We start from the raw sequence: 14842 nt of genomic DNA, 5'->3' as shown, positions 1-14842 counted from the left end.
GAGAAGCTGGTTATTTTTATTTTTCATGTAACAGTTATTATATTTTGACTTAAATTTAATTAATAAATGCGTAAATTAAAGTATTTCAAGGTAAATAGCAGGGTGTATCTAAAACTGAAAAACATGATAAAGGGTCTACGATAGAAAAAAGTTTGGGAACCTCTGATCTAAACCTTTAAACTTGTTTTTTCTATTCATTTTATAGTATAAAAACATTAGTGTGTCCGTATACTCGACGTTATGTAAATAAACTGCAAGGTATTAAAGACGGATTGGACATGTCCGGTGATCTATGTACGCTACAAATTGTTTGTCTCATAGCTCTTTCCTTGAGCGAAGTGGTATGATGAAATTTTACTTTCGCTTGTGAAAAGTTTTTTGATGTTACCTTTATTAATTTTAATATATTTTTAGTATATATATTTTTTTTATTTTACTTAAAGTATCATGAAATTTCATAAATAATTTCTTAATTTGAAAAATATTTTAGAAAACGTGTAAATATTTGAACGTCAACGAAACGATCAATTGCACGTCGAAAATTTTATATGCTTCTTAAAATATACATACTTTCATAATTTTCATTCTCCGATACACTTAATTATTTACTACGTGTCCACAAAAGAGGCCAGATCAGTGATGATATCGAACACAGTAAATAATTAAATTACAATATTGAAATATCTAAATGACAAATATTAAATAAACTGTGAATATAAATAATAGTTCCCTACATATAATATACTGCACTCAGTAGTAGATAATCCATTAGTTAATTAAATATTATGATTATTTGCTAAGTTAAAATAAACAAGTGTTAATGATGATTATTTCCACTCTTACAATTGTATATTTTTCAAGACATATTATATACTAGCGGACGCGCGCAGCTTCGCTAGCTTATTTAGGGGTGAATTCTAATAAACCATGAAACATGTGTCCAATGAAATATTTTTAAGAGTCTAAATTTCAAATTTTATAAAAATCGGTGGCGACTTAAAGATTTTTCCATACAAACTTTCAACCCCTCATTTGCACCCTTAGGGGGCGAATTGTAGAAAACCATGAAACACATGTGCAATTAAATATTTTTAAGAGTGTAAATTTCAAATTTTATAATAATCGGTGGCGTTTTAAAGATTTTTCCATACAAACTTTCAACCCCTTAATTGCACCCTTAGGAGAAGAATTCTATAAAAACCATGATACATGTGTTCAATTAAATATTTTTAAGAGTCCAAATATCAAATTTTATAAAAATCGGTGGCGATTTAAGATTTTTTCCATGCAAACTTTCAACCCCTTATTTGCACTCTTAGAGAGAGAATTCTCGAAAACGATGAAACACGTGTTCAATTAAATACTTTTAAAAATCTAAATTTCGAATTTTATAAAAATCGGTGCCGATTTAAAAATTTTTCCATACAAACTTTGAACCCCTATTTTACCCATTTAGGGTTAAATTTTTTCAAAATCCCTTCTTAGTGGATGTCCAGATTATGAAAGTAAACATCTGTCCAAATTTCACGTTTCTACCATCAGCGGCTACGGCTGTGCGTGCGTCTTACCTCAGTCAGTGAGGACAAGTCCTTTTATATATATAGATAGACTAGCGACCCACTCACGGCTTCGCCCGCTTTAACTATTGAATTATTCATATAATGTATCTTTGCAAAGCACTTAAGATAATGTGAAAATTAATTAAGCCCTACTGCAACAGAGACATATTTTTTCATTTTCATATTTTCAATTTGCTTCTTCAATCATATATAGTAGTGCTTTCACATACCGAGGCTGTATAAATCATTAAAGATCTGCAAACTTTCTATTAGTCATTACTTTTTTAATAGTATTGCGATGTCAGGGCCGCTGGGGTCTTGTGGAATTGGCAGATTTCCATTTCCAATATGCTCAAATGTTAGTTTTCAACAGTAAAAGTACAGACAGAGATAACTTTTACGTAGAAACATTTTCAAGTATTCATGTATGTTATATTTGGAATTTGGAAAGGCTTTTAAAAATTTTTGGCAGTCCAAGTATGAAATGTATCACAACTTTGAATTCTATATTTGTGGAATAAGTTTTGGGGTCAATAACGGGAGGGGCACAAGCGTGTGACTATAAACGGGGTAGGTTGTGGATTCGATTCCCAGTCTAGGAAATTAAATATTTAATAAGTATATCCACTTCTTCGCTCTGGTGTTTAGGTAAATACCCTATTAATTTTGATTCCCTTTATAGTGTCGAAATACGTGTTTTTTGCGTTAAAAACGGTCATAGCTGTTTTTACGTAAATTTAGAAATACGATTTTTTAGACAATAAAGGACCGTAGATCTGAATATATGACTTGAACTGGACGGACGAACACGAAAGTGATCTTATAAAGGGTTCCTTTTTTCCTTAATACGTACGGAACCCTAAAAACGGTTAAAATTGGCATAGATCAAAAATAAGTCAAGTTCATCCATTACGATACCATCTATGTACGAGTATTTCAATACTTGCAATGTGGTAACTCCGTAAACTGTGGCCTAAATTCAAGAATTTCTCGATATTCGGTTACCTATATGAAAGAAGGAGTGGACTAAATTGCTTACCTCAAAACGGCTTCACCTACATACCGCTATACTCTAACTTGAAAGGGATGGGAAGGTAGTTGTTTCAATATTAAATATGTATAATATAACTTCTGACCTACATATGTCGTTTAATCAATCAATAGTTCACTGAAACTTTTGCTAAGCTGTTTTAAAATATATATTTTTTTAGTATTTTTCGCTGTTTAATTTGTTAATTTATAATATATCGTTATTTTAATTAAAACTTACCCATATATTAATATAAAGTATATATTTAATGTATTCCCAAAAATAACAGCTCTAACATGTTATAACAAGTACAAAATGTAAACAAAATGAGTATATATATTAGCTTACAACATATAACAGATTTGGCTAATTGAAGTGACAGCCACTGATACGACAAGCTTTACATGTCTAGAGCAGACTGTCCTTCTCAATTTTACCCTCTATAGTAACAATAGTATATGTACCATGTTTATATGGTGAAGAAATACACGTGTATTCCTTTTCTATAAAAAACGTATTTGTTTCTTCAAGTGTATTGAAAATATATATATGTACGAGTGTATGTTTGTGGGTGAAATCATAAGCTTGAAGCAATAATGTAAATTGATCAGCCAGGAGTCCACATTATGTGAATATGAACAACATAACCCGTGACATTACTTACATCCCATTTACTCCATTTTTCCTTCAATAAGTTCCAAAAATATGCAAAAACTTCACTGAAACTTTAAAAAACCATTTCTCACACAAAGTTTAGATTTTAGTGTATGTAATAAAGTTTTCATTAATTCACTATGTTTTATTAACTTTAGGTTTTCGTCAAACGGTAACCTTAACCACGAGGTGCATACGTCCGTCCGCCAAAGCAGCCGAGTTTGTACTGAAGAATAGATTAGCATTTCGGTGTAGTTTCAGCTCTTTCAACTTCGTCGTTTGAAAAGTTTATCATTTTATTTAAAAAGAAAGTATTTTTTTAAATTTTAAATTAAACCACACTTATAAATTAAAAAATTAAAACATATAGGAAAAAAAAATAATAAGCAGTATTTTTAATAGCTACAATAAAGTCCGTTAATTATAATGTAATTGTTTACATTTACAAAACAATTAAAGTTAATCGTTTTCATACTGAGAATTTTAAATTGATTTCCCCTCTATGATGTTCGAGCCTTTGAAGCCAAGTTATTAATATTTTTAAAAGCTTTTATTTAACTTGCAATGTATGTATGTGACTTCGGGTGAAATCTTAGAGCTCAATTTTGAAGTACATATCTTCAACTGATTGAGCTGAAATTTTGTATACACGTTTACTTTGGATGACAATGCACGATAAAATATGTGACGTCATTCTCAATGTAATATGGCGGACTATGCAAGATGGCGGAATTGTTATTTTTAATGTACTTCTACAATATGGGTATCAAATGAAAGGACTCGTTGAGAGCAACTCAAAAAATAATGTGATGTCACTCTAAATCCCATAAGGAGGATATTGAAGATAGCCGAGTATCTATTCGGTCTACTTTTACAATATACATATTAAATGAAATGGGTCGTTGACCGTAACTCTAAAAATAATGTGACGTTATACTAAATCCAATATGGCGGAACATCTAAGATGGCGGAATAGTTATTATTTATGTACTTCTGCAATATGGGTATCAGATGAAAGATCTTGCCGAGAACAATTAGAAAAATAATGTGACATCACTTGAAATCCAATAGAATTGACACGATTCAAGTTTTTGTGCTTTCATATAATGAAAGGTATGTTCGTACGATTGAGCTGAAATTTTCACGATAATACGCTTTTGATTTGGATGACAATGCACGATAAGGTTTGTGACTTCATTCTAAATACAATATGGCGGACTATCCAGGATGGCGGAATAGTTATATTTCATGAACTTCTCTAATATGGGTATCAAATGAAAGGGCTTGTTGAGAGTAACTGGAAAAATGATGTGACGTCATTCTAAATCTAATAAGGCGGAACATCCAATATGGCGGAATAGTTATATTTAATGCACTTCTATAATATGGGTATCAAATGAAAGGGCTTCTTGAGAGCAACTTGGGAAATAATGTGACGTCATTCTAAATCCAATATGGAGGACCATCCAAGATAGCCGAATAGTTAATTTTAGTCTACTTCTACAATATGGATATCTATTGAAAGGGCTCATTGAGAGTAACTCGAAAAATGTGACGTTTTTCTAAATCCAATATAGCGGAACATCTAAGATGGCGGAATAGTTACTATTTATGCACATCTGCAATACGGGTATCAAATGAAAGGGCTTGCCGAGAATAATTAGAAAAATAATATGACATCTAGTGTGAGAAACCTTCTTCCTTCTGGCATTAATCCTGGCTATTGCCAGGGTCTGCCTTCCTACTCAACCTACTCCACTTTGCGCGGTCTTTTGCGTCCTCGGTGGTTAGACCATTGGCTCTCATATCCGGCATCACGACATCCAACCAGCGCTTCCTTGGGCGTCCAGGAGATCTCACTCCAGGAACTGATATAGCAAGGCACTTGCATCTGACATTGTTCTTAGACCAGCGCGTAACGTGGCCAAACTATCTCAGGCGGCGCTCTTGGAGCTTATCCGCTACGTCACGGACCCCAAGACTACCTCGAACGAATGTGTTGCGTATGCGGTCAGACCGCGTTACGCCGCACATCCACCTCAGCATCTTCATTTCCGTGACGTGAAGGTCCTGAGTGTACCGAGATAGTGCTGGCCAACATTCGCTGCCGTATAAAAGAACCGGTCGTATGATGCTCTTGTATATCAATCCCTGGAGCTTGGCGGTTTTCTTCGGTCACAGACCACACCAGTGACCTCCCGCCATTTGGCCTAGGCAGCACTTATCCGGCCATGGACATCGTGATCGATGCCTCCAGACTCGTGCATAACGGATCCAAGGTACCTGAACTTTTCTGACTTAACGGCTGGCTTAGGACCTATAAGGATCGTGCTCGAGTCCGGGCTCCTGCAGGCCATGTACTCGGTCTTCGACACATTTAGTTTAAGACCGCCGTTCTAAAGCGTACCCTTCCAGAGGTTCACCTTACGCTCCAGTGTCAGTCGGTTCTCGTCAATGAGTGCTATGTCGTCGTCATACATCATCAGCCATGGTGGCTGCACTACATTGAATAAGAACGGACTAAGAGTCGAGCCCTGGTGAACCCCCACTGTAATCGGGAAGGATCTAGTGTCGCCAACAGCATTCCTAACCATAGAAGAGGAATCGTGGTACATGTCTCTAGTGTGAGAAACCTAGCCAGTGGTAACTAAAAAGTAAAAAATAAATTATAAGCAAAAAATCATTTTTAGAAAAAGCTTTTATTTAAACGCTTTAAAAAGGAGAAAATAAAATTTGTCTTTTAAATTTTAACTATCAACTCATAACCTCATTGTACACAATTTATATGATCATAAAAGCTTGTCGCGTTAATCAATATTTAATTAAATTGAAACTTTAAAAATGTGAAACTTAGCAGATTTTACATAATTAAATTAGCACTAGTTTAGTTACACAAGTAAATCGCGCGACTTATTCTTAAATAGGCTTATAGAAGCCTAATTAAGAATAACCATATCTTTGGTTATAATGACGATATTTGCAAAGTGGATGGCTGGATGCGAAGAGTTGAAGATCGAGCTGAGTGGCGAGCCATTGGAGAGACCTATGTCCAGCAGTGGACGACGACAGGCAGATGATCATATCTTTGGAGAATCTAAACCAGTGATTCCCAAATTGGTCTATATTGACCCACAGTGGTCGTTACAGAACTGCAAGGGATCTAACGGAGAGAGATCGAAAAAAAATTAAGGGTCTATGAAATGAAAATGAGGGTCAATGGCAAAGAATTGCAAAAGTACTATTAATATAATTTTGACTGTTGTATAATTCTGCTGTGGGCGGGATACAGCGAGAAGCTGGTTATTTTTATTTTTCATGTAACAGTTACTATATTTTGACTTAAATTTAATTAATAAATGTGTAAATTAAAGTATTTAAATGTGTAAATTAAAGTAAACTGAAAAACATGATAAGGGGTCTACGATAGAAAAAAGTTTGGGAACCTCTGATCTAAATCTTTAAGCTTGTTTTTTCTATTCATTTTATAGTATAAAAACATTAGTGTGTCCGTATGCTTGACGTTATGTAAATAAACTGCAACGTATTAAAGGCGGATTGGTGATGTCCGGTGATCTATGTACGCTACAAATTGTTTGTCTCATAGCTCTTTCCTTGAACGAAGTGGTATGATGAAATTTTACTTTCTCTTGTGAAAAATTTTTTGATGTTAGATACCTTTATTAATTTTAATATATTTTTAGTATATATATTTTTTTTATTTTACTTAAAGTATCATGAAATTTCATAAATAATTTCTTAATTTAAAAAATATTTTAGAAAACGTGTAAATATTTGAACGTCAACGAAACGATCAATTGCACGTCGAAAATTTTATATACTTCTTAAAATATACATACTTTCATAATTTTCATTCTCCGATAAACTTAATTATTTACTACGTGTCCACAAAAGAGGCCAGATGAGTGATGAAATCGAACACAGTAAATAATTAATTTACAATATTGAAATATATAAATGACAAATATTAAATAAACTGTAAATATAAATAATAGCTCCCTACATATAAAATACTGCACTCAGTAGTAGATATTCCATTAGTTAATTAAATATTATGATTATTTGCTAAGTTAAAATAAACAAGTGTTAATGATGATTATTTCCACTCTTACAATTGTATATTTTTCAAAACTTATGATATACAAGGTTATATATAGTACAGTCGACAAGTTGTGGCCGCTCTGTAGTTAGGATTTTTTTCTTACTTTTGATTATTTTTAAAATTTATTATATTATATTCTTTATTGCACATATAAGAAAATAGTAAAAAAAAAACAGTTGAAAAGTTATGTTTACAAATTTAACATATATTTAAATTATTTTAAGAAGATAATTCACAAATTTATTATAATGTATTTATTATTTTATCTGTATGTCATTTACGCAAAATTATAATTATTATAATTTTCTATATAAAAGCATAGCAAGCTGATCCGATTTTAAGCCCCAGATGAATTATAGACGCCGATTATATAATGCTAGTCGTAGCTCAGAGGCACAAGCTTGATTGTAAGCATGACAGGTTGTGGGTTCGATTCTCACTCGAAGAAATTTAATATTCAATTGTTAGCGTATTCGTGTAAAAGTGGGTAGATTTAGGAGAAAAAGACTTTAAAAGCAGTGGAGTTGTGTCAAATTTGGACAGTTACGTGGGTGTTTGATGGGAATGGAGTGTTTTAGCTCTACGTTCCCACCTCTTCCTACCCTAAATGGGGGATAAACTGTGAAGCTAAAAAAAAGTGAAACATATTTTTTTCATTTTCATGTTTTCAATTTGCTTCTTCAATCATATATAGTAGTGCTTTCACATACCGAGGCTATATCTATCATTATTTGCAAACTTTCTATTAGTCGTTACATTTTTAATAGTATTGCGATGTCAGGGCCGCTGGGTTCTTGTGGAATTGGCAGATTTCCATTTCCAATATGCTCAAATGTTAGTTTTCAACAGTAAAAGTACAGACAGAGATAACTTTTTCGTAGAAACATTTTTAAGTATTCATGTGTGTTATATTTGGAATTTGGAAAGGCTTTTAAAATTTTTTGGCAGTCCAAGTATGAAATGTATCACAAGTTTGAATTCTATATTTCTGGAATAAGTTTTGGGGTCAATAACGGGAGGGGCACAAGCGTGTGACTAGCGCGATAGGTTTGGGTTCGAATTCCACTTGAGGAAACGAAATATTTAATATTTTCACTTCTTCCCTCTGGTGCTTAGGTAAATACCCTATTAATTTTGATTGAATTTATAGTGTCGAAATACGTGTTTTTTGCGTTAAAAACGGTCATAGCTGTTTTTACGTAAATTTAGAAGTAGCGTAGATATGAATATATGACTTGAACTGGACGGACGAACAAGAAAGTGATCTTATAAAGGAGAAGATCTTATCCTTTTTTTCTTAAAAGGTTTCGTTCAAAAAATAAGTCAAGTTAATCCATTACGATACCATCTATGTACGAGTATTTCAATACTTGCAATGTGGTAACTACGTAAACTGTGGCCTAAATTCGAGAATTTCTCGATATTCGGTTACCTATATGAAAGAAGGAGTGGACTAAATTGCTTACCTCAAAATGGTTTCACCTACATACCGCTATACTCTAACTTGAAAGGGATGGGAAGGTAGCTGTTTCAATATTAAATATGTATAATATAACTTCTGACCTACATATGTCGTTTAATCAATCAATAGTTCACTGAAACAATTGCTAAGCTGTTTTAAAATATTATTTTTTTTTTAGTATTTTTCGCTGTTTAATTTGTTAATTTATACTATATCGTTATTTTGATTAAAACTTACCCATATATTAATATAAAGTATATATTTAATATATTCCCAAAAATAACAGCTCTAACATGTTATAACAAGTACAAAACGTAAACAACATAAATATATATATTAGCAGACAACATATAACAGATTTGTCTAATTGAAGTGACAGCCACTGACACGACAAGCTTTACATGTCTAGAGCAGACTGTCCTTGTCAATTTTACACTCTATATTTACAATAGTATACGATTATATACGAAATACACGTGCATTCCTTTCCCATTAAAAACATATTTTTTTTCTTCAAGTGTATTGAAGATATATATATGTACGACTGTATGTTTGTGGGTGAACTCATAAGCCTGAAGCAATAAAGTAAATTGTTCAGCCAGGGGTCCACATTAAGTAGATATGAACAACATAACCCATCACATTACTTACATCCCATTTACTCCATTTTTCCTTCAATAAGTTCCAAAAATATGCAAAAACTTCACTGAAACTTTAAAAAAACCATTTCTCACACAAAGTTTAGATTTTAGTGTATGTAATAAAGTTTTCATTAATTCACTATATTTTATTAACTTTAGGTTTTCGTCGTACGGGTAACCTTAACAACGAGGTGCATACGTCCGTCCGCCAAAGCAGCCGAGTTTGTACTGAAGAATAGCTTGGCATTTCGGTGTAGTTTCAGCTCTTTCAGCCTCGTCGTTTGAAAAGTTTATCATTTTATTTAAAAAGAAAGTATTTTTTTAAATTTTAAATTAAACAACATTTGTAAATTTAAAAATTAAAGCATATAGGAAAAAAAAATAATAAGCAATATTTTTAATAGCTAGAATGAATGAAGTTCGTAAATTATACTGTAATTGTTTACCTTTACAAAACAATTAAAGTTAATCGTTTTCATACTGAGAATTTTAAATTGCCTTCCCCTCTATGATGTTCGAGTCTTTGAAACAACTTATATTTAAAGTAATTAATATTTTTTAGCTTCACGCTTATATACCGCATCCCATAGCATGACAGAGGGAGTGTAGTGCTTAGACTCTCCGCTTCCCATTTTTCTGTAAATTCTGGGGAAAAAGGGGGAAAATTTTAATTTTGGGGGCATTGCGTGTTGAGTGGTAAAACTCAAGGTGGTGACATCCTCGCTAGTACCTGCTATTCTATGTATATCTTCATTGCGGATTCGATCAGCTAAGCTGAATCTGCATATCCGTATATTGACATAAAATAGATATAATATTGATTTACGAGTATAGTAAGCGATGTTAAAAATGACTTCGTAGGTTGTATCTATTTATGGGCCTATCGTTTATTATCAGCTTCACGCTGTATCCCGCATATAACAGAGTTGGCAGAGGGAACATAGTGTTAACACACTCCGTTCTCCGCTATGCAACGAATTTTCGAAGCCTTGCGCGTTAAGTGACGGATCCCAACGCCGTTTTGCCTTGTAACTACTAAAGCGGAGAAATAAAAACCTCAACACGAATGCCTCGAGAAATCTGCGGTAAATGTAGAACGGAAGTGTCCTACTGGGAATTCCAAATCCCAGTTTAAAATTATATTGTCATTTTCTCGCTCTGTAAGAGCTTGGAGTTTCGCCACTTAAAACGCAATTTCTGGAAAATTCCGCGGAAATTGGGTACGGATAATCTTAACATTAAGTTCTCTCTGCCTACCCCGCTATTTGCAGGAAAAAGCGTGAAGCGGCAAGAAACACCATTGAATTTATATCTTTTTTTAACACGCAGACAGACAGCGTAGGTTTCTTTTTGCTTGCCACAATTTCGTCTAATTCATATAATTTAACCATTTATTTGGAGTTCAGAAGACATATTCGCACATCCGACGTGAAAAAGATGGATTGCCGGCGTGAAAAACGTATAGTGCTGAACTTTGTACCTGGTGGATCTTTTGTCTGTTTGATGTAGAGCAATCGTTGGTACTGACAGAATACGAAAACTTTGAAGTTTATTGGATTCTTTTTACCTTTATTTCGACAAACGTCGCTTTGTTAAGCCTTATATATTGCTGTTATTTGAAGTGAATATTAATAGTGTATGGATTTGGTGAAGTTCCACGCAGTCTTGGCATAAATTAAGTGTCTCAACACTACTCTCTCGCTCCGACTACCCTGCTATTTACAAGATACAATGTAAAGCTAAAAATATTATAATAACAAATTCATGAGGGGCATAAAGTGTGACTGTAAACGCGACTGGTTGTAGGTTCGATCCCCACTCGAAGAAATGAAATATTTATTTAAATTTATATTTTGATTTCTTCGTTCTAGAAGCAGAGCACGGCGTCAACATGCGATGCCACCAGAATTCGGCGAAAAATGGAGAACGGAGTAGCTTTACACTAGGTTCCATTTGCTACCCTGCTATATGCGGAATACAGGTGAAGTTGATTTGATTTTTTATCTTAAAAAATACTTAACGAAAAAAGAAAATAAGGAACGGAAAGCGGAAAATGAAAATAAGCCAAGAAGTACACTTTATGTAAGCTTTAAAATCGCTTAGGCTTCCACCGCTCAGACCGGAAGCAGTCGTAATCTCCGGAAACGTAAATAAATAGCTTCTGTGAAAACAAAGATATTTCACAAACGGAAACACTGTCGGGCGATTCACGCGAACATTCTAATACTTCAAGGATATTTCATGAATCCATATCTCTATATCAATATTAATATCGCTACGAATACGTAACAAACTACTATTGAAAACTTTATTCTTATTTATTCAGGCTTTGTTTGTAGAAATCACTTCGTAGAGATTTATATAAATACGATTTTTGTTATATAATGCCTTTATTTCAATACAAATGTCGCTTTATGTAGGTTACATAACTATTAAAACAATCTGTTTTACGTTCTTTTCACTCATCTCTTAAAGTCTCGTACATTAAGTTTTCATGGGCGTAACTTAACGCTGTCTTTGGTTTTACGTTTATTTTTTATTTTTTTTATTTAGCATTATGGAGGAATCCCTTAGCTCCCATAGACACGGGCTTGTGGCAGAGAAGGAGAAGCACCGTGAGCATATCTGCAGGTCATGAGTTAATAAATATATGCCATAAAAAGTTTAAACATCTTAAAGGAAAACAAGGAGGCGTGTTTACTATCGTCCGTATTCTCTTTATTAAGGTACCTATCCACTTTTATAGAGTCGTTAATCCGTGCAGTTTAAGTATTTGATTTTACGAGATTTGTGTAAAATATTAAATCAAAAGTCAATATAGGCCCTGGGGTACAAGGATGTGACTAACGCGACGGTTGTGGATTCGATCCCGTCTCGGGGAAGTAAATTATTATTTTATTTCTTCGCTCTGGTAACAATGCAAAGTGCGGCCTTCCACCATTCAACACGCAATGCCTGGAAAATTCGGCGGGAAGTAGGAAACGGAGTGCCTTATCACTAGATTCTCTCTGCCTACCCTGCTACAGCGTGGAGCTGGAGAAAATACCGTTGTTGTTAAATAAATTGAATGTACTTATAAGAAATTTCGCATACATGATTACTTGGCGTTAAATATTATAATATTTTGAACTTTATTCATGTTTCGAAAACTTCTACAAAATTTCCACAAAAGAAGAAAAAACAATGGACATTTTGCCTGACCTTATTGATATTTTTAGATTATCAACGTTAAACAAAGAAAAATTAGTAATTATTATTTAATTGTAATTTTATATGAAATCTAGAAAAACAATGGACTCGCCAATTAAAAGTTTATAGAACTTCTATCTATTGTTTGCGTAATGTGGATCAAATATCATTTTTTTATATAATTTATAAAAGAATTGAATAGAAGAATTGATTGTTGTTATATACTTATCATATAGTTCGTAGGTGGAAAACCTATCAAGACAAAAGACAATTAAAAAAATAATATCTAATTTATTATAATATTATTTCATCCCAGGAATTTTATATGATTACTAGCGGCCCGCCCGCGGCTTCGCCTGCGTTAACTACGTTATTATTAATTTCTGTCTCCATGAGTACCTACGTCCTATAAGTGCAATCATGTGCGTCCATGCAAAATTTGAGACTCCTAGCATTTGTAGTAACGAAGTTTCATACAAATTTTCAACCCCAAAAACAACCCCTTAGAAGTCGAATATTGTAAATTCCCATCTTAGCGAGCACCTACGTCCTATAAGTAACTCCTATGATTCCTAGCACTTGTAGTTTCTGAAATTTCGTGATGAGTGAGTGACCTTTTGATTTTATATATATAGATGAGCGAAAAAATATACTACCTTTTTGAGGCTGTAATGCCAAGTAAGGCACAAGCAGGAAACTGTAACGCAATGGATGTGGATTCCATTCGGGGGAATTAATTATTATTTATTAATATTTTCACCTCCTATTGTGTAATAGAATCTCTTTTTTACCCTACTTCGTGTTCTCCATACAACGTGACATTGGCGAAGTGATTAGTTCACTGGCACGCTCGATACACCATAAATTAAGAACTGAACTGAACTGAATATTTCCATGTCTTCGTTCTGGCACCAAGATAATAAGAGAGGCATTCTCTTTCGTTTTCGTTTTAGAATATTACTTAACACTGACAATAACAATAGTAAAATTTTGCATTAATAGCACTTCTGAGCTATTCATCAAACCACGTGGAACGTTCGAAGTCGGTCGGCACTAGGAAGTGAACATTAGAGGCACTTAGATGGTATAAAAGCAGAGCTGAATGCATAACTTTGGAGAGAACTATGCGTAAAATAGTTCTCAAGTCTTTGTTTCTTTATGTACTGTTGTTATGGGTTGTAGGTTCAAATCTAGACATTTATGAAATATGATAAATATATTGTCTCAATATGTTTAGATGTAGTGTACGTTCTACTATGTTATGTTTACATTTCCATTTCTTCGATCTGGTGTCGAAGCAAAGCGCGAGGTCTGCCGCGTGTTCTCAACAAGCAATACTTCCAGAATTCGGCAGAGAGTGGGGAACGGAGTATCTTGACACTAGGTTCCATCCGCCTACCATGATATGTGCGGCTTACCTCAACACCAAAGCGAAGAAATGGAAATATAAATTTTAAATAAATATTTCATCTCCTCGGAGGGAATCGAACCCACAAGCAGTCGGTTTTACACTTATTTTCTTTATTTACCTAACCCAAATATGCGATAGTTTCGAGGTCCTACACAAACTAATACCTAGCTAACATATACGGGTAGAGGCATTAGATAAGCATCACTAACGAACCACTCGTAATCTACCCAAAGGGGATGACAAGCTAGGTGGTTGGACACTGAAATAGCTGTGCTATGTGATTATACAGCCACGTACGGACTGAACAGACAATCTCCATAATTATTAGTAGATTTGAGCGCCTAATTTTCACTTTGAAATTCTAATATCTATTTTAAAAATAATTATAGAAATATATTCCTTTAGTATTTAATATCAAAAAATTTAACTAAAAAGAAATTTAACCTACAATCATCATGTAGGTATTAAATCGACGGAAAATGGAGAGCGGAGTGTCTTAACATTAAGTTCCCTCTGCCTACCCCGCTGTGGGCGAAATACAGTGTGACACAAAAAAAAGATGTCAAAAAGAAACATCTCTATTACAATCCTAAATGTGGTTATGCTCTCTAAGTATTTAGCGGTCAGAGAGCGCTGAACCAGAAAACGACTGTAATTAACCCAAAAACAAATTAACTTAAATTAATCTTTTGTAATAGAAGTGTAAAGAAATCAAACACCTCGAGGCTTTTACAGAACTTATATTTCTTCCAGGGCTAAATACCATTAGGCTTGTA

The 14842-nt window shown here is 33.6% G+C and overlaps 1 protein-coding gene across 6 annotated transcripts in view; it reads right to left on the bottom strand.

Annotated features, from left to right (window-relative positions):
• Positions 1-14842, bottom strand: part of Dh44-R2 (Diuretic hormone 44 receptor 2) — a 166282-nt gene that overhangs the window by 137350 nt on the left and 14090 nt on the right. For 3 of the 6 annotated variants that reach the window (XM_085197032.1, XM_085197037.1, XM_085197040.1), the window contains exon 1: positions 3254-3471. The exons of 1 other annotated variant lie outside the window; for it this stretch is intronic. The gene's annotated coding sequence lies outside the window, so the exon portion shown is untranslated. Of the gene's footprint in view, positions 1-3253; positions 3472-14842 lie in introns of those variants that run through there. 2 more of the 6 variants (XM_085197034.1, XM_085197038.1) reach the window with 1 other exon arrangement.

Source organism: Heliconius melpomene, chromosome 14, assembly GCF_056956725.1.
Source record: "Heliconius melpomene rosina isolate 202511_hmr_F chromosome 14, ASM5695672v1, whole genome shotgun sequence".
In the NCBI taxonomy this organism is placed as follows: Eukaryota; Metazoa; Arthropoda; class Insecta; order Lepidoptera; family Nymphalidae; genus Heliconius; species Heliconius melpomene.
Note: the sequence above shows the minus strand (reverse complement) of the source record. Positions and strands in the feature narration are given on the sequence as shown.